Source organism: Camelus bactrianus, chromosome 32 (assembly GCF_048773025.1).
Source record: "Camelus bactrianus isolate YW-2024 breed Bactrian camel chromosome 32, ASM4877302v1, whole genome shotgun sequence".
Taxonomy (NCBI): Eukaryota; Metazoa; Chordata; class Mammalia; order Artiodactyla; family Camelidae; genus Camelus; species Camelus bactrianus.
In genome coordinates, this window is record NC_133570.1 from 13,499,026 (window position 1) to 13,519,979 (window position 20,954).

The 20,954-nt window shown below is 43.1% G+C and overlaps 1 long non-coding RNA gene across 1 annotated transcript in view; it reads right to left on the reverse strand.

The window, feature by feature from the left end:
- LOC123619309 (uncharacterized) overlaps positions 1 to 20,384 on the reverse strand; it is a 578,093-nt gene extending 557,709 nt beyond the window's left edge. Inside the window, exon 1 of the long non-coding RNA XR_012503691.1 lies at positions 20,125 to 20,384. This is a non-coding gene — a long non-coding RNA (uncharacterized LOC123619309). The remainder of the gene's footprint in view (positions 1 to 20,124) is intronic.
- Between the last annotated feature and the right edge of the window lie 570 nt (positions 20,385 to 20,954).

Here is a 20,954-nt window from a genome sequence, read left to right on the forward strand (position 1 = left end):
GAAGACGAGGATGAGCTGACCCCAGGGAGAAGCAAAGCTAAAAGAGGAGAGAGATCCCAGTATCATGAGTTGAGCCCCAGGATCCACTGTCTGAAACTAGTTTCTGCTTCAACCTTTCCAGCCACACAAGCTAACTCTTCCCACGTTTGCCCAAGAATTCGTCTTGGGTTTCTTTCCCTTATTTCCAGGAATATTGACAAATAGAGACTGGAGGGAAAATGCCTTTTGTTTTGTCTTCTCTGAGATGGCATTCGACAAGAGAGTCACCTCGACCCCAGTTATTCAATCCTTTCGTATCTACCACCCAGCAGAGTGACGGGGGCTGCTGACTGGCTTTCTGAATTTCTCCTTGTGGTTTTGATTTGCGTTTCCCTGGCGATGTTTTTGTGATGTTGAGCGTTTTCTCATATAAAGACACACGTGGGTAGGGTGCTGTGTGTATTTTTTTGGGTGGATGTGTATGAAGGGTTTTAGATGATGGATCTCAAGAGTTGTTAGTCAAAGAAACAAATACTTAATATGTTTATAGAGTTGGCCAAATTGCCCTCCAAAAATTTCTCCCTCTTTATACTCTCAGCAGCACGGATGTGGACCTGTCTCCCTGTACCTTTGCCAGTTATCATCAGTGCTTTAACACTGCCAGTCTGAGAGGTTAAGAGCGTGGTGTGTGGAGACAGATTCCCCGGGTTCAAATCCCAGCTCTGCCATTTATTAAATGTGTTAGCTTGGCCTCAGTTTTCTCATATGTAAAGTGGGGATAAGAGAACCACAAAGCACAGAGTCACTGTACAGAGTAAATAAGTCTTTTTCCCCCCAGTGTAGAGCCCTTAGAACAATGCTTAGCACAGTAACATAAGTCACATGAGTGTCTGCTGTTAATATCATAAAGCCCCAAATAGTACCTTATCATTTTAAAGTACATTTAATAATCATTACTGAGAATGAGTGTACTGCTTTACAATTAGAAACGGAGAAGCTATCTTTGTGAAAATCAGAATGCCCAATCTTGAAAAAAAAGAGACTATAAAAATATGCATTTAAAAAACCCCAACTAAACTGGAAGAGGCAGCATGCCAGTGGTTGATATCTTTGGGTGGTGAGGGACGGGCTCTTTTTGCTCATGCTATGAGGGGAGTATCTAAAATCAGACAGCTCAGAGAAAGCTCAGAGTCAGCTGGTCTGTTCCCCTGCGTAGGGGCTGGGGGTGGGTAGGAGGTGGCTGGCCAGCCCAGGGGGCGAGAAGCTGTTTCAGTCTGTGGGTGGTTCCCCCCCCCCAACTAAGGAGTTGGTTGTTTCTGGGTCATAATTTTGCAGGTGTGAGAAGTGGGGGGCGAGGCAGAAGAATTAGCCTGTGTGTCTCCATTTGGTTTAGTGCCTGCTCTGGGCAGTGCTGCCTCCCTTAACGGCCGCCCACCACCCTGGGTCAGCACACCCACCTGGGGGCAGCCCCCCTTGGGTGGAGAGAACGCCTCTGAATCACGCTCTGTAAAACAGAACTAGTAAGACTTACAAATCTCTCCACCAGCCTGGAGAGTTGTTCTTGTCTGTCCGTGGAGAGCAGGTGGGTGGCATGGAACACCAGCCTCTCCCTTCCCAGAACATCCTGGAAGCCTTTCCGTGCAGCTCAGCTTGTGCAAGTGAGCTGGGGCATCCCTCACACTTATTCTCATTTAGACGTTGTCTTTCTTTTCTTTTTTTTTTTTTAACTTTAGTCACAAATCACTGAACGATCGAACAGCCGAACACGAGATCCTACTGCATTCACCTAGCCACGCATCTGGCGGTGAGTTTGGGCATGACAAATATTTGTCCTCTTATTGCTGAATTGGCACTGGGATTTAAAGAGACAGCTAAACGAACAGCGATCGCTATGAGCCCTCCAAGTTACCCAGACCTTCCTTTATGATTCAAATTCTTGCTGCAACTATTTCTCGCCCTCTGATTTCTTTCTGAATGCCGTTTCTTCGTATGGGATGGTAAGTTTACTCCATAGGTTCGCTGCAAGGATTAACTGGCAAACATATAAAAAGCTCCTGGAAAGGGGCATGGCCCACGTCAGACCCTGGATAGGTGATAATATTATTAACTACCAGTGACAGAGTGCTTCCTATTTGCCGTGTAATTTACACAACTGTCTCTATCCATCCTCATGACGACCCTTCGTGGTAGGTATTTTTGTTTTCTCTGCCACACAATGAAGCTAAAACAAAGACTCAGAGAGAACAAATCATTTGTTCTGGAGCCCACAGTGAGCTGGAGCAAAGCCCGGATGAGACAGCAGATCTTCACGCACCTGAAAGTTGCAGTGAATAGCACCCCTTTTCCTTTCCCACCCTCTACGCCAGATACCCACTACTCTTTGGCCAAAGCAGGGATATCTGTTGGTCACTTAGAAACCAATCTCTTCTTGGGGGAGGGTATAGCTCAGTAGTAGAGTGTGTGCTTAGCATGCACGAGGTCCTGGGTTCAATCCCATTTAAAAAAAAAAAAAAGGAAACAAAAAATGCATGCTTTTGGTACATTGACTTCACATATTCATGCAATAAATACTGAATGAGTGCCTACCATGTGCCAGGCACAGAAACACCGAAATCACACCAACAGACAAAAAGGGCAAATGTCCGTGCATGCATGGAACCAAGTGTCAAATCCTCCCAAACGCAGGCAAATAACAAATTCACAGTTGTGGCTCTCTAAAATTCACTTTGCGTCTCTCTTTTTTTTTTCTTTTCTTTTTTTAAACTTTTCATTTTATTTAATCAGTCTTTTTTGGGGGGTGGGGGAGGTAATTAGGTATTTATTTTAATGGAGGGACTGGGGATTGAACCCAGGACCTCGCGTATGCTAAGCATGGCACTCTACCACAGAGCTACAGCCCCACCGAGTTTCTTTCTATTTAGCCTAAAATCGTGCTTCCTAAACACTGCGGACATCTGATGAAAAAGCAGCTAAGCCTTGTGAAGGTCACTGCCCCGAGAAACACGCAGAGGGGTGAGGGAGTTGGGTAGGGGACTGCCTCTTTTCCTCTTTTCATTCATGGCGCTTGTGGTATTGTTTCTAGCCTTTTCACCTTATGGATATGTTATTTTACTAAATTTAAAATATTTTTACAGACTCTGGAGTAGGGCTGCCGGCTTTTAAATCTCCCATCTTCTGTCATTTTCTAGCTCTGCGATGTTGAGAAGCTAATTCCATTCTCCTTTACACTCAGGTTTTAAAGTCTTGAAAGTGGGGACAGACGAGCATCTCCCTGACGAATGAGTTGGGATACTTTCATGAAATCATGTGTGTAATGCGTCGGACATGATATGAGCACCCAGGAGGTGTGGGTGTGGGCCCCTCTCCTTCAAGTGCCAGCTGATGTGTTATTTTCCTGACCTCTCTGTCCGCCCCAATCCCTCTGCCCCTCACCGATACCCTGCTTGTGTAGTTACTCGTTTAATGCCTGCTTTTCCATTAGACTGAAAATCTTAGGAAGGAAGTCATCAGGTCTGTTTGTGTCCTGCCACATCCCCACGGCCCAGGAACGATGTATCCTTTCCCAGACTAGGATGACTCAGGCTGGAATAAGTGAACCCTGTTCCTAAATGAGAGACACCAGATTCAAAGCTGGGGTGACCAGCTGCCCCGGTTTGCCAGCGACTGAGGGTTCCCACATGCTGCATTTTCAATGCTAAAGGCAGCAGAGTCCCTGGCAAACCCGTTGGTCACCCTCTTTCAAACCTAGGTATGACTGGACACCTGGGACCAGAACCCAGTGACTTGCCCTCTCAATATGTTGGTATATTGAAAATTTTTTAAAATGTTGACTTGGCCAGAAAATGGGAGGTCTCACTGGGTAATGAGAGAACATACTGAGGAAACAGAAGCAGAGTAGAAAAAGGACAAGAATCTTCTAGTAGCCCTGGCTGCTTCTACAGCTCCAAGCCAGACTCCAGCCAAAAGGTGTTCAGGATGAACAAATTCTTGTGTGGGACGGGCCTTGGTGTTCTTGGGTCCAAGGTCCTTGGGAAAGCCAAGTTGGCTGGGTACCACCTCATGTCCTGACAGATACTTATCACTTCACTGTTGAAATGATGGTCTTTGACAAACACAGGGAGGACCAGGTGTCCACTTATACTGGAACAGGCTTCTGTAGCTCAGATCTGGGGCAGAGGTAAAACAACTCAAACAGTAGAGAAAAGTCTAGACGAGAAAGGCAAACCAAACACATAAACAAAAGTCCTAACGGCAGAAAATTCGTCCCCAAAGAGAGGATCTCTACTGACACATGGATGTGTATTCACCCAGAATTCTACTGTCTCTCTCTCTCCCCTTTACACACAAATTTTAACAACCACATAGCATTTCACTGAAGAGAAGATAGCTTATCACTAATTCAATTGGCTCCCTCTGTTGGATTTTTCGATCGTTTCTAATCTCTCTCTGTTACACACAAAGAAATGCTGTGATGAACATTTTTTTTTCCTAGAAAACATTTCCCTTAACTTGAGAAATTATCTCCTTGTGATAACTTAACTAGAAGATAAACCGCTGGGTTGCCCAATTGTCTTCTAAGGAAGATTTATCTCAAAAAAAAATTTTTTTCGGGGGGGAGGTCATTAGGTTTTACTTATTTATTATTTTTTGATTTAACTGGAGGTACTGGGGATTGAACCCATGACCTCCTGCATGCTAAGTGTGCACTCTACCACTGAGCTGTACCCCCCCAATTTATCTCAGTTTTTACACCTGCTATTGATGCTTGAATATGCTCATTTCTTTATACTTTTTTAAGGTTTGTTTGTCTGTTTGTTTATTTATATTATTATTTATTTAATGGAGGTACTGGGGAATGAAGCCAGGACCTTCTGCATGCTAAGCACATGCTCTACCACTGAGCTATGCCCACTCCTCTCATTTCTTTATACTTTTATCATCACCAGGTTGCAAAAAAGTGTTTTAACTTTTGCTATTCTAAAAGGCAGCACATTCAATCTCTTTGTTATTCCCCTTTTGAAGCATAAATTTGTGACTTGTCAGCTCCCCAAAGATCTTGTGGGTGGTCACATGGAATATATGTGCTCTGTTCATCCCATCTCTTCTGTGGGTGTAAGTTCAAGAGAGACAGATTGTGTGCCTGTTTTATTTTGTGTCACCTCAAGAAAGTCTTAATTTACTCCTTGCCAAAATGAGACACAGAGACTAGATTATCATTAAATCCTATTATTCTATATGCAGTGGGTTTGTTCTCTTCTGAAGTTCAAAGCTGGCAATGGCCTGGATTTGGTGGGGGCTGAGCTGGGCAGTCTCTTTGCATGGCAGATGGGTAGGCTCCTACTAGTCCAGACTTTACTGAAGTTGATCAGACAAAAAAAAAAAAAAAAAAAAAAAATAGAGAAGATGCATTCCTTCACGTAACTGAGCAGTAGGAAGGGCAGGAAGCAGGTAAGCCTCAGGGACAATTAAAAATCAAAATACGATAACTACCATCTCTCTGCCCATTGGTTTCATACATTCACACTGGATTTCAACACGTGACTTGACCACCAGCTACTCCTATGTTCACACCTCATAACCTCACCATCAGACAGAGACTGAGACTTACTCTCTCTGATTTCCAGTTGAAAAATCCTGAAAAAAAGAAAAAGAAAAACCCTGGGACAGAGCTTTAATTGTTAGCCAAGTTTGTGTCTGGTGCCCATCTCTGAAGAACTAGAAAATTATGGCACTCTGATTGAGACAGAGGTTGTACTGATTAGTTATTGCTGCAGTCCTGCTGTGTAACAAACCCAGACTCAGTGATGCAAGGCTTTCTGGGTCTGAGGTTCACTCCTACTTCCTTCCTCTCATCTTTCCTTTCATACATATCAGATTAGCATCAAAGCCGAAGCCTTCCCCTGCCCAATGCTGTTGCTCCTTTACACCTTGTATAGATAGGACTTCCTTTTCTCTACATCCTCACCAAAACTTGTTATCACGTGTCTTTTTGATCAGCCTCATCCTAACAGGTGGGAGATGGTAGCTCGTTTTGGCTTTGATTTGCATCGCCCTGATGATTAATGATGTTGACCGTCTTTTCTCTTGCTTATGGTGGCAGGTTTTGACCCTTGCTTGAATCAGCTCAGACATTGGCAAGGCCAACTGCTCAGATTTGCCTCTGCGATTACCCAGATGTGGCAATCTGAACTCCCATCCTTGCACCAAACTACACTTAATCTCTTTTGGGTCAATCAGAAACCAACAAGGATCATGAAGAAACTTGGTATGAGAACAGCGTGCACCTAATCTTACATCCCATCACAACAGATTAATTCCTTCACTTAGCAGAAGTCACACGAAGACCTTTCACATCCTCTCCCTGCAGCAGCTGTAAAGCTCTGTTACTCAGACACGTCTGCCTTCACGTGGCCTTCCTCCCTCATTGTCTCTGTGTCTAAAGTTCCTTCTTAAAAGAACACCGGTCATTGGATTTAGGCTCCACTCTAACTTAAGAACTTGATTACACAGTAACTTGATTACAACTGCAAAGATCCTATTTCCAAGAGGTTCCCTTCAGGTTCTAAGTGGACATGAAATTTTGGAGGACACTATTCAACTCAGAAGAGTAGCCATCAAAATGATGTTGAAAGTCGGGGAGGGTATAACTTAAGAGGTAGAGTGCACGCTTAGCATGCACAAGGTCCTGGGTTCAATCCCCAGTACCTCCTCTAAAAATAAATAAATGAATAAACTTAATTACCTCTCCCACCAAAAAAGCAAAACAAAAACAAGAACAAAAAACAAATGAAAAGTGCCCACAATTTATTATGCAAAAAAAAAAAAAACCTAGACTCTAAAATAGACTATTTTATTTTTGTAAAAAGAAAAAAACTGCACGTGTGAGTATTCATGTTGCATACTCTTTTCTTCCAGCCTCTGGTTCCTGTCGTCTTAACCTGAGGAAGGCCTTCAGGAGACCACGGAAAAGTCACTGTCTTCTTAGAGTCCTCAAAAAGCCACCTCATTACAAATGGTAGGAAGTCTTTTGATAAAAATTGATTATGTACCTATGAAACAATTGATTCTGATGGAGAGGCACGGGTAGGTTCAGAATGGACAGCTAAGTAAAAATTCTAAGGACAAGGAGGGGCAGCAAACATGCCAGAAACATGGCTGGATAGCTAAGTAAATCAGAGAAACTAACTAAGAATCTCTGGAAGGTAGAAACAGGAGGAGGGGTCAACGATGGGGCCAGGAGCATCAGCACCACGATACGGGCGTGAAGCCAGCATTGGAAGCCTGAGCTGTCTGACTTTCTTTTTTAATTGAAAAATACTTGCTGTACAATATTATATAAGTTACAGACGTACAATAGAGTGATTCATAATTTTTAAAGGTTATACTTCATTTATAGTTATCAAGAAATATTGGCTGTATTCCCCGTGCTGTACAGTATAGCCTTGCAGCGGTTTGTACCTTTTACGCCCCTCTCCCCCACTGCCCCTCCCTCTTCCCTCTCCCTACTTGAGCTACCTGACTTTGGGGGCTTCCCTTCTCTTTGCGGTGTCAAAATGGGCTGGGCAACAGTAACTGGAGCCTTCAGCCAGAGCTCCCAAGGTTCTATTACCTTGTGAACCCCAGTGGCAAAAGTAGTGTGTGTCTGTTAATCCCAAACTCCTAATTTATCCCTTCCCCCTGCTCCGCCCCACTATCCTTTCTGGTAACCGTAAGTTTGTTTTCTATGTCTGTGAGTCTGTTTCTGTTTTGTAAATAAGTTCCTTTGCATCATTTTTTAGATTCCACATATAAGTGATGTCACAAAGTATTTGACTTTCTCTGTCTGACTTATTACATTTTACTATGATAATCTCTAGGTCCATCCACGTTGCTGCAAATGGCATTATTTCAGTATTTTTTATGAGTGAGTACTATTCCATTATATATAAAGAGCTCCCACATTTTCTTTATCCAGTCATCTGTCAATGGACATGTAGGTTGCTTCCATGTCTTGGCTGTTGTAAATAGAGCTGCTATGGACATTGGGGTGCATGTATCTTTTTGAATTAGAATTTTCACCTTTTCTGGATATATGCCCAGGAGTGAGATTGTTAGATCATATGCTGTCTATTTTTAGTCTTTTTTTTTCGGGGGGGGGAGGATAATAAGGTTTATTTATTTTAATGGCAGTGCTGGGGATTGAACCCAGGACCTTGTGCATGCCAGGCACGCACTCTACCACTGAGCTATACCGTCCCCTATTTTGAGTTTTTTAAGGAATCTTCATACTGTTCGCTTTAGTGGCTGCACCAATTTACATCCCCACCAACAGTGTAGGAAGGCTCCCTAGAAAAGGTGACTTTTTAAAGTCAGAGATGTGTTTCATTCCTTGCCTTCCCAGCAAGGGAAAAGGCTGCTGTTTACTGTGGATGGAGAAATCTAAAGACATTTTCTTTTCAGAGACAAATGCCAGGGCTGCTTCTTAATCACTTGAGAAAACTGCTGAGCGAACTATAAATAATAAAAAGAAAACCCCATGAAGCATTTATGCGCCTGGTCTCCTCTTAAGTTACCAGCCCCAGCATTTGTTAAGCTCTCTGAAATCTCTGTTCAGCATTGATGGTGCAAACACTGGGATCTAAGATAGTTGGATGGGGAAACGGGAGGATGTCCCGGAGGCCAAAGTAATAAATAGGCACTTCGTAACACCTTGATCCTACACATTTCTTGGAACCATCATAACTGCCTGTTGGGACATGAATTTCAGTTTAGGCAGAGCATTGTAGGGGAGACAGATCTTTTTCCCGGAGGGAAATCTTTCTCTGCCTACCATTCTCTCCTTTCATGTCCCTTAGATTCCACCCCATTTTCCCAGCACATCCCTAGCTCTGCGTCTGGAACATCCTCTTTCTCACTTCCCCCATCTCCATCCTTCAAATGTCCCGGAAGGCAAATTTGAAAGCAATTGTCAAAGAGTCAAGAGCTTAGAGACGCCTGCTTCCATTTTAAACGGCACATTGTAGCTTCTTAAACGAATGTTTTCCAATCGAAGCTTTTTATTGCTTGAAACGTAACTACTCAGCGAAGGATGAGCTGATCTCACAAAGAGAGAGGACTGGGCTGCAACTTTTATCATCTAGGCACCACCATTAACTCGACGTGTCATTTCAGTCCTTGCTAGCATTTTTAAAGCAGTACGCCTTGTGTTTGTATCAGGGACATATGGAAGAAAAACAAAGTCAAGAAAAGAATAAAAAAGAAAATCACTGAAATTCCACCAATGCAAGTTTTACACCATTAAATCTTTGGTGCGTTTCCTGCCCTACCTTTTAATGAAACTTTGTTAAAAAAAAAAAAAAAAGAGTGAAATCATGCTGAAATACTATCTTGTAACCTCCTTCCACCCCCACCCCCCATATAACATTAATGTGTAACCAGGACTGTTGACATTTGGGGCTGGATAATTCTTTATTGTGGGGGCCTATTTTGGGCAGTTCAAGATTCTGAACAGCATCCTTGGCCTCTGCCTACCACATCCCTGTACCACTTCCCTCTCCCCTTCGTTGCAACAATCAAAATGTCTCCAGACATTGCCGCATGTCCCCTGGCGGGGGTGTGTGTGTGTGTGTGCAAACTCATCCTTCATTCACTCCTCACATATATATTTATTTTTATTTTTAAATTTTTATATATTTCTATGTTTGTGGAATTTTTCACATCTGTCTCTCTTACTGGAATGTATGCTCCATGTTGGCAGGGACCAATTTTTTTTCTGAAGGGTATGGGGACAGAAGCATCATTAAATTATTTGCTATTACTGAGCTTCAACTCAACTAGAGTTCTCTAATGTTTTGTTTTGTCTTGTTTTTCTCTCCAGTGTACCCTGTGCCATCCATCCTAGCTCATCTTTATTCAGTTAGACTGAACAGAGTATTTGATATTCGGTCTCAGTGTTTTATCTCAGCCATGTCCATCCTTTCTGAATCTCCCCCACGCTCTGTCTACTAGTTTCACACACCTTCTCTAGAACACACTGCAAACTGCCAACTGGGTTAGTTTGGGGGTGGGTGGGTTGATGAAGACAGCGGGTTTTAAGAGACCCGTGTTTTCCTCTACACGATGTATTTCTGTGTGTTCTAACTTCTTCCAACGAGCGCGCATCCATGTTTCCATTAGGAAAGACACACAATTCAGGAAATAAACCAGATAAAGACATCTATTAAAAAAAAAAAAACCATCCCAATTCTGATGTCTAGCTAGACCTTTACTAAGGAATGTTAAATCCATAAACCACTGAGCGAGGGAGTAAAGCATCTTTCAAGCCGACTACGCTGGAGACGTTGACAGCACCACTTGTGCGTGTGCATCAGAGTGTGTGTTTACACACATGCAGCTCTCACCACCATCTCTTGCTTCTTATCTAAGCCATTCGGGCCAAGTGGTCACCCAGCTGCCCAGGACAGACTAAACAGGACATGGAAAGAATGACAGTAACACTTCGAGACCGTGTGGGCAAAAAGCTGAAATGAAACGAATTGTTTCACTTTAAGGAACAAAAAAAGCGCGTTCAGTGGTAGAGTGCATGCTTAGCATGCACTAGGTCCGGCGTTCAATCCCCAGTACCTCTGTTTAAAAAAAAAACAAAAAATAAAAACCCGAATTACCCCCCAAAAAGCCCCCCAAAATTTAAAAATTAAAGAAAAGATAAGCTCAAGGATGCATTATATAATATGGGAAATATAGCCAAAATTTTGTAATAACTGTAAATGGAAAGTAACTTATAAAAATTGTAGCACAGGGGAAAATATTCAATATCTTGTAGGCACTTATGGTAAAAATGAATATATGTATATTTATGTATGGCTGAAGCATTGTGTTGTGTACCAGAAACTGACACAACATTGTAAACTGACTATACCTCAACTAAAAAAAAAAATTTAATTTAAAAAAATTAAGTAAAAAAAAAGATATAAATTTCTTACATTTAAAAATAAAAAATAAAATGCACAGAAAAAAAAAAAAAACAGTACATGCATGACCTCTGGGGCTGCTGATGGCCCCAGATCACCTGGCTGAGGGGACACTTGTCAGGTTCTCTGCTGTAGAGTTACTCTTTGTCCCCCTGTTCCTTACCAAAATCCCTGAAAACAGGTGACTATGCTCAGACCACACTTAAGGGATGGGAGTTATGCTCCCCTGCCTTGGCAGCAGCATAGCTACATAAATCCTTCGGAAATCTCCTGCCTGGGAAATGTGCCTCTTCTCCCTGGCATGTGACTTTGCTTCTTCTGCGTCCCCTGGCATTGCTCACAGAAGCCTGTCAGAGTTCAGCACCTTCCACCCTGGTTAGCATATTCCCCAGGGAGGCATCTCCAGCAAGCTTGAGAAACAGGCTGAGCTTGGCCCTGGAGCAGGCAGTACCCTGGCTAAGGGTCAGGGAAGCTGGATGCTAGCCCAGGTCTTACTACGGCCCATGGATGTCCTGAGCCAGTCACTTCCCCTCTCTGACTGTGCTCTGGTGTGTCACAAAGTAGCCCAATTCTTAGTGGCTGAAATGATTTGCTGTCAACTTTGTGGGTCAGGGATTCCAGATGGCTCACTGGGGCAGTTCTGACTTGGGGGTCTCTCATGCTGGGGCAGTGGGATGTGAATGAAAGATGCAGAGGTGACGGACGGTGCAGTTGGGTTGGGTTTCCAAAATGGCGCCTCACATGGTTGGCTGGGCAGTGGCTGCCTGGCTGGGTTGCAACCAGAGAATCTCAGCGGGATCTGACCAGCAGGGCAGTCTCAGGGAAACTGTGCTTCTTATGTGGCATCTCAAGGTCCAAGCAAAAGTGTTCCAGCAAAAGATGGAAGCTGCTTTGGTACTTATGACCCAGCCTCAAAAAAACCACACAGCCTGACTTCCACCATCTTTTACTGGTTTTAAGTGAGTCAGTAAAGTCAGCCCAGATTCAAGGAGAAGAGACACCATTTCTCTATGGGAGGAGTCTGAAATGATTTATAGCTATCAAAAAAAAAAAAAAACAAAAAACCACCAAAAAACAAAAAACTCTCCAGGGTGTCAATTTCCCCATTTGAAAATTAGGGATCTAATTTAACTAAGTGATTCCTAAGGATTCAACCAGCCCCAATGTTCTTTAAGATCTTGCTCTCTAGACGAAAACCTAATGTTCTAATAGTTTCAAGTGATGGACATTCAAGTTTATTCATTCTTCTCATTGACCTACTATGTAACAGTCCCCAGGTCCAGCATGGGGGCAGAGTTGTGAATGACGGGTTCTCACAGACAGGGAGGTGGAGACGCACGGTAGCCAGGGGTGCGGACTGTGGAACCACAGCACCTGGGTCGAAGACCAACTTTGTCATTTTCTTAGAGGACTGACTCTGGGCAAGTAATGTCCTTATATCTTGTCTCAGTTTCCTCATCTAATATTACCTATCTCCTAGGGTTGTGTGAGATTAAAAATAGTAACAGATAAAGTGCTTAGCACAGTGTAAGTACTTAACAAACATTAGCTTTTATATTTGCCATCAGCGGGTGTGAGCCCCACTGGCCTTATCTTTTTACAGAGGAGGAAATTGGTGGCAGCACTGGGCACGTAACAAGCCTGAGGTCACCCTGCAAAGCTGGAATCAGAGCCAGGATTCGAAACCCGAGCTTCAGGTATCAGGGCTGGTGCGTCTTCCTCCAGGTTGCAAGCCTTTGCAAAGGGAAATAAAGTAGGTGGCCTCTGACATCAGTCACTCTCAAAACTCCCCAAATGGCCCAATTCATTTCACAAGGCAGAGAAGGGCTTTCTGCCTCTCATTTATTCAATCAGAGCCTCGTTTCTCGTTTTTTATGCAGTTTCCTCTGTAGTGACAGTGTCTGGAAATTAAGATCTTTAGGAATTAGCTAAATTGGATATTTTATTCTCTGGACTTGGACTTGGCAGGAAAACTGATTCCATTTCGTTGGGATGAGAAAAACATAAAACAAAAAACCCTGTGGCTAGAGGTCTCAAGGGCGCCATCTACTGAGAAAAAAATGGCATAGGATGTGGAAGTGGTGATTTCTCAAGCATCTCGGTGTTTTCTCAGCTTCTGAAACCATTTCCTAAAGTTAGAGCCTGCACCCCGCACCTGATGCAAAGACAGAGCATTTCCACTTGGGCTCTCTGGTCAGCCAGGCTCAAAGATATTCTTTAATAATAGTAACTAGTATTCTATTAACACGTTTGAGCATTTAGTGTTCTAGCAACGTACATTTTCTTATTTAATTTTTACGGTAGTAGGTACTAATAGTACCCGCATTTTATAGACAGGGAAACGGAGCTGCAGAGATTTAAACTCACTGTCCTTACACACAAATATCCCCATCGGTCTGACTCAAACCTTCTCACACTTGATTTTTGTTAGATACAGATTACTACACTTATACAGTAAACTATGCATTCATTTGCCTTATACAGGTCTCTCTTTCTCTCTCTCTTTTTTTAACCGTGGATGTAAAACTTCCTCTCAAGCCAGATTTGAGGCTAGGACCGAGCTGTTTTTTCACTCTTGTCTCGGAATGATGGACACAAAATAAGTTAAATTCACTCATCATTTCTCTGCTTTTGACAAAGAATTATAGAGTCACATTACCTTGGACATTTAGGCAAACTGTGTTTCTCTAAATATGCTACAGGTTTTGTTTTTAAAATGACAGCAAAAAATATGGCAACTCATAATTGTCACGGCATAAGGAAATATGGATTAGTGAGATTCATCGCTCATCTCCCATCACCTGGAAGACAAGAATTTTAAGTCTATGGTTTTGGGCACCTCTGACGAGATGTGAATAGCTGAGTGGCATTCCACATTGTTTTCCAATTCACCAAAGACAAAGCCATTTGTAAGCAAATCTAGTCTCATCACTTGAATGTTCTAAATAGTCAGCCCTCGGGCCCTCCCCATCCTCAGATTGGGTTGGTTGATTCAGTGGATGTGGAACACGAGGACAGGAGGGCCACTAAGGACTTGAGCATCTGTGGATTTTGGTACCTGCGGGGTATCCTGGAACCAATCTCCCTGTGGATACTGAGGGGTGCCTGTATGGTTTTCAAGTCTAGTTACAGAGGCCACGATCCCATTTCCCTCTCTTTTCTACTTCTTTCTTCCCAGCAGCAGAACAGTGTCAGAAAAAGAGCCCTGTCAAATTAGGAGTTAAGATGCCTGTTGTTTTTTTTTTAATCTCTAAAAATTAGGTAATATACGTACATTTGGAAAATGTACCGCTTAATGCCTTACCACAAAGTCAACACCCATGAAACCATCACCCAGATTTTGTGTGAGATTCCAGGAAAGTCATCCCCTCCAGACCTTTGTGTCCCATCCGTTAGTAAAAAGGATCTTCTCAATTGTAACATGTCATTTTTAACTGCAACGTTTCACTTTATCAGCTATAATTTATCAAATTCTGGACTGTGGGGTGTGGTTTTTTTGTCTTCTTGTTATGAAGAACTCATCCTCATTCCTACTAATATCTATAGTGATTGCTTAGCAAAAATTTCTACAAGTGGAATTTCCAGGTCAAGGAGGATTGCTTGATTTTTAGAGCCTCTGAAAGGCACAAAATTAGCATGAAGAAGAAAAATGACTTTGCCAGAGAAACTTGGGCAATGAAAGACATTTATGAATATGATGATGTTGCTCTGGGGGAGAGGCAGTCAAGAGGAAATCATGCAAACACAGACAGAATGGGCTACTCTGAACGCTAACAGATTTCCTCAGAAAAATTACATTTTGCCATTTTCAAAAACTGTAGTTGCGTTCAAACTCACCAGCTTCCCCAAGAGGATCTGAGACAGCTTACAATGAGAGAACCAGTGTCAAGGAGTCCGAAGCCATTCCTGGTAGCGCACCAAGACCACAGACAAGTTAACAAAATAGCTTTTCAAAAGCACTCAACACCCAGCTCAGGGTGAAAAATCTCTTTGAGAAGTTCAGCCATACTTCGGCCACTAGAGGGCACTAACGATACGTATTTCTAGCTCATACCAGCACTGCAGGAATTGGGGTTGGGTTATCTGTTCTTTTCCATCCTATGGCCCCGAGCTTCCAAAATACTTGCTGGGAGGGGACTTCCATCCTCCAAACCCTAAGAACCTGACTATTCTGTGAAACAGCTAGTAACTTTAACCATGAAAGAAAGCCCAAGGGTTTAAACGCGGGGAAAAGTCAGACTTTGCTCAAAATAATCTTCTTTTTTTAGGTTCATTATTTTTTTTTCCACCTCTAATGAATGAGATTTATCACTGAGTGACTTGCCACTTGTTAACTTTCTCTCTCTGCTTCCATTTGGCCTCTGATCAGGTACTCTGGGGTTTTTACTTCCCTCACGTTTGAGGAATTTAATAACATCGACAGCCTAACACGTAACCAAATATCATACCTAGTTCCTGAAAGTGGAGTAGTCCATAATTATTTATAATTAATATGAAACAGCCACCAGCCTTTGTGAGGCCGCCCAGCAATGATGCTGTGGGTCTTGGACTCTGAGACGCAACCACAAACCCCTAGGCTAATAGGAGCTGAGAGATGGGTGGTGCTTGGTAATGGATCAGAGAAATCTGGGTGTTTCCCAAGTCTTCAGAATGTGGCCTTGCTAATTGCCATTCACAAAGCCCTGATTCTGTGTTTCTCGCCAAACTGCACACCCAGGTTCACCTAGGAGGCCAGAAACACCCTCCAAACTTTTATCAAATTAGAGCAGAATCTCTCTGGGCAGAGTCTAGGTTTTTCCTACTGACAAGGCTGTCCATTTGAGGAGGCTCCACCTCGCACTTCCGACGAGCTCCCTCCCAGGTGATTGATTCCAAGGCTGCTGGTCTGGGGACAATGCTTCTGAGATGGTTTCATCATAAAGGAATTGGAAATCCTGGGACTGGAGACCCCTGGGTCTAGGGTGGTAATGACAAAACTGTGCCAAGCAGTGAACAGTGACAATGGTTCAGAGCGTTAATGTTTGCAAGGACGTTCTGCAGAAGAAAAGTTGGAAGCTTAGAAAGGTGAAGAGATTTGCCCAGGGCAAATATCTGCATCCCAGGTCTCCCAACTCAGGCGGAGGGCACCCTTTTATAGGCTGCTAATGTAAATCTACCTTAACTATGAAATATACAGGTACCCCTTTAGGCCCGGACCTGATAAAAAGAAAACACAGGGGGAAAAATGGAGCAAAAAAAACCTCCCAAACCCATTATCTTTTAAATTATAATAGTGATATAGGCTTATTGCAAAAACAAACAAACAAACAAAAAACAAAACAGAAAATAGAGAAAAGTATAAAGAATATTTTGCCAAGAGAAAAAAAAAATCATTGCTAATATTTTAGTGTGTATCTGTCTGGTCTTTTTTCCCCTCTGATACACATACACATTTTTGCAAAAATGGGATCACACACATATTGTTTCATGATAGAGCTTTTTTTCATTTCTCATTATATTGCGGGCCTCTCAACAGTCATAGAATAAACCTACAGCTTCATTTAAAAAAACAAAACAAAACTGAGACTCTCTCTCATCAGTGAGCGGAGGGGAAGAGAAGAAAGCAGTCATTGGTTTTAAATTGCCTTCTCAATTTTACTTCACATAGTCTTTTCAGTTGATAATATATCTATTTAAAACACTGCAGTATAACTGATGTAGAAGTGATGGTATGCACTTCAGGTGTGGCTCACGATGACTTGGTATATGTCTGCACCACAAAATGATCACCACGGTAAGCTTAGTGGATATCCATCACTCGTGCCGTTACAACATTTTTTTTTTCCTGTGATGAGAACTTTTAAGATCTATTCTCTTAGCAACTTCCACATATAAAATAAAATACGGTATTGTTCATTATAGTCACCCTGCTGTCCGCTACATCCCCAGGACTTACTCATCTTATAGCTTTTTGACCACCTTCATCCATTTTGCCCACCCACCACCCAGTCCAACAGATTCACAATCACCAATCTGTTCTCTGGATCTGTGATTTTGGTTTTTGGTTTCTTTCTTTCCTTTTTTTTTTTTTCTTTCCTCTTCTAGATTCCACGTGTAGGTAAGATCACGCTGTATTTGTTTTTCTCTATCAGACTTATCTCACTTAGCATAATGCCTTCAGGGTCCATCCATGTTGTCCCAAGTGTCAGAATTTCCTTCTAGCTTTTTTCTTCCTTGAAAAGGTGTCTGAAATTCCAAGGCTTTCCGCAAAATGAGGCTTTAAGAGCAGATGCAATTAAAGGAGTCTGAGCCAAGAATTGGACAATCGGGGTGCACAGCCTTTTCAAAGCCTCTTTTAATTAGCAAATGGAATAGCGCCACATCCAGAGAGCTTCTCCTTTCCCTCCCTCGTGGCTGCAAAGCCGTATGTCTTCTTTTTAATGGTCTCCTCATTTATCCTCCAGAAGCTTCTGCCCCTCTGAGGTTGAGCCTCTTTGGTTATCAGCAAACCACAGGGGCCTGATAGCTTCGGAAGGGGCACATTTTGAACGGGAGGCACCTATCTTCATAACGTTCCATCGCGGAAGAAGAAAATACTTTGGCCAAGATAAATGACTCTGGTTTTAATTCGGACCCGACATCCATCTTGGCAAAAACTAAAACCAGCGTGGAGAGATTAAAAACATGGCACGGAGGTTCGACAGCCATTCCTGCAAAGGAAACTCTGTGCAAAGACACGTCTGGTTCTTGGGAGCCCGAGACGTTCTGATGGCTAACACTTTGATTTTTCTCAGATCCTTTTCTTTCTTAAGAGACATTTGTCCTCTACGTCTTCCTTTTCTTGTTTGATTGTTTATCCACTGAAAGGCTTGGTTATTTAAACCAAGAACAAATCTCTACTATTGTTCTTGGCTGGAAACTTCTGAGAGAGAACTCGACAGAGGCTTTCTTCAGAAACCAAGCACGTGAACCTTGAAGCGACCATGCCGTACCTCTAGACCCCATTAGAGCACAAAGAAAAAGAAACACATTTAATCAAAGAGCCTCTGCCCACACCCTCCCCTCCTTCTCCTGCCCAGTGTTTTGAATCCACTGAGTGTCGTGTCAATGTTGGTTCCTAAGTTTGTGGTTTGTCGGGGGAGTTCAAAGGCAGCGCCTGATGTTTGGCTGTAGCGTAACCCAATGGAATGTCTTGATCGTGTCTCTCAGAAATAGGCTCTGTGATGAGGCAACAGGTCAAGGATGGAGTCCGGAAAAAATCAAACACTGCCCAGATTCTTTGGGAGAACTTTGCTCACAAGATTGGGCTTCCCACCCACTGGCCTCAGGAAGCCATCTTGGTGACGCTGGCTTCTCTCCTCCCCTTTCTTGGATGCCATTTGAACCTGGTCATCAAAACTTTCAACAGAGAAGTTCCCAAGTTATGGGCTACAGAGGATGTTCATATAAATTCAAAGTTTGGTGTATCTTCAGCTGCTGACACCTAGAATTGAATGCCCAGTAAGTCCACTGGGACCCGGGACCTGAGAATGATATAAGGAAAAAGCTACTGAAATGGCCTATAGGGTCAGGTAGGTGTTCAACTCGAGGTGGGCAAACAGACCTGAGATGCAGGCACAGAATCTCGAGAGCCAAAGCGATCTGCCCAGTGTGCTTCCTGACTGCACATGGTGGTGGTGCTGATTGTGCAGCCCCTCCTGTGTATCTCTATTTTAAAATAATCCAGCTTTAAAAATCTCTATCACGTGTCGGATCCAAATTGATTCCCACATAACCTTCACCAACTGTACAAGACGAGGTTCTTTTTTCTTCAACAACATAACCCTCTAAGGATTTGCAGGCTGCCATCTTCTGTCCCCAGGATTCACAGACACAAGCGACTTCATCTGTTGGCTCCAAGGTCCAGGACGCCTTCATCCTAGTGTTCCCTTCACAAGCATGAGCACCCCAGACATGAATCCTTAACCAATATCCCAACCAAACGGAACCTTGGCTGAGATGCTATTCCATGAGCAAACCCTAACACACCCCTGAGTTATTTTTTTTAAACCACCTCTATTGAGATATAATTCACATGCCATACAATTCACCCATTTAAAGTGCACAGTTCAGTGATTTTCAGTATATTCACAGGTCTACGCCACCATCGCCCAGGCCAATTTTTGAACATTTTCATCAACTCCAAAAAGAAATACTGTACCTCTTGGCTATCATTCCCCATCCCAGTCCTGAACATTTTATATGAATGAATCACATAATATGTGTTTTTGTGTGTGTCTGGTTTCTTTCACCGAGCATAATGCTTTCAAGGTACATCCCATACTTCAGCTTTTGTGAGTACTGCATTCATTTTTGAGGCTGAATAACATTTCATTGTGTGGATAGATCACATTTTGTCTATCCATTTGTCAACTAATAGACATTTGAATTGTATCCCTCTGAGTTACGTGGACATCATTTACTATTGGTGGGTTTCAGTAACCTACACCCCCAAGTCACCATCACATCCACCACGTTAAAGCCACGTCTCCATCCTACGTTTTCGCATCAGATTCAAAAATAAAAATACATCCCTTAATATTTTGTCCAGCAATAATTAGAATTTTAAAATCATCCAAACTTGGGGTGTCCCTTCCAGTCTGATGCCCTGCTCCAAACAAGGCTGTCTTTAAGGTCATTATCAATAATAAAATGGACAGAGAGGGTCCAAGGACAGAACTTGACACTGAAACGATGTTTTCCCAAAGTTCCCTGGGTATCTGATTTCATGAGGTATCAACAGATGGCATGAGAAAGGGGGTCAACCACCAAGAGGGCATGGACCACTCTGCAGACGCAGTTCATTTCTACCCAGTGACCATGCTGTTTTTCTAAGGCGTCAGCGTCCCATGGGTCTGAGGAGATGGGGATACAGGCTTGCACGAGGCTAGGTCAGAGGCTGCTCCCCAGTCTCCCTCTCCCAGGGGCACAGATACAGCAGCTGCAGAGAGAAAGCCTTGGGTAGATGGAAGCTTTTTGGAAAGAGGTCTCTTCTCATTTCTCTCTCTGGGTCTTGGGACACATCTTCCATCATCCCACAGAGGCCAGTGCCAGGGTCCAAGGGGACTTTGGCCCGGAGAAAACTAGAATCATCTTCCACCCAACTAGGGGATGGAGGGTGGGTGTGCGTGTGTGTGAGAGCCGCCCCTTCCAGCCCCGACATCACCCGTTCACTCACCCCACTTCTCTTTGCTTTGACAGAAGGAAAGTTCACCCCAATAGCAGAGAAGCCAACTTGGTGACGGTATTCTCCAGGAGGTCTTTGTTGCATTTAAGGTTTAAATCAGAAGGGATCACACAGGCTCTAAGACCCCCGGCTGTCTTTAAAAAAAAATTTTTTTTTTTAAGTAAAAGATCAAAGATTCAGGACCTCAGGGGAAAAGGGTATGAGGGAAGAATCATGGCAGAGCTTGGAGAGAAATGTTCACATAGCTTAGAAGGCAGCCAGCTTAATACCTTCTTTTCTTGTTATTGTTTTTCCCAGTCGTAGACCTCAAATGTCTCCTCATCATTATCTGATGATTGCAACATTTGGAAAGTACATTGCAACAGTTTATAAATCGCTTGCACATACATATATTCTCTCTTCTCTCCCTCCCTCCCTCCTTCTTTGCTCTGTCTCTCCATCTCTCTGTCTTTCTATCTCTCTGTCTCTTTCTCTGCATTTAGACCCTCACAATAACCTTTCAAAGGACATATGGAACTTTTTAAAGATGAACAAAATGAGATTCGGGAAAGGAAAAGACACTCCCCTCCTCCCCAAGCTAGTAAAGTGACAGAACTGGGCTTTTCTGATTGGATCAGATGCTAGGACTTTCTGTCTGCTCTACCAAGTTAGCTCTTGGGGACAGAATTCTGGAGCCTCTGGGCAGTGGGGTTCGGGGATGAGGATCGGCTAGTTATTGAGACAAAGACTCTCACGGAAGACTGAGTCTTAATTCTTAATCAAATGCCTCACCCCCTCCCCATCCCAAACCAGCCCCCGAGAGACAATGATCTGATATTATT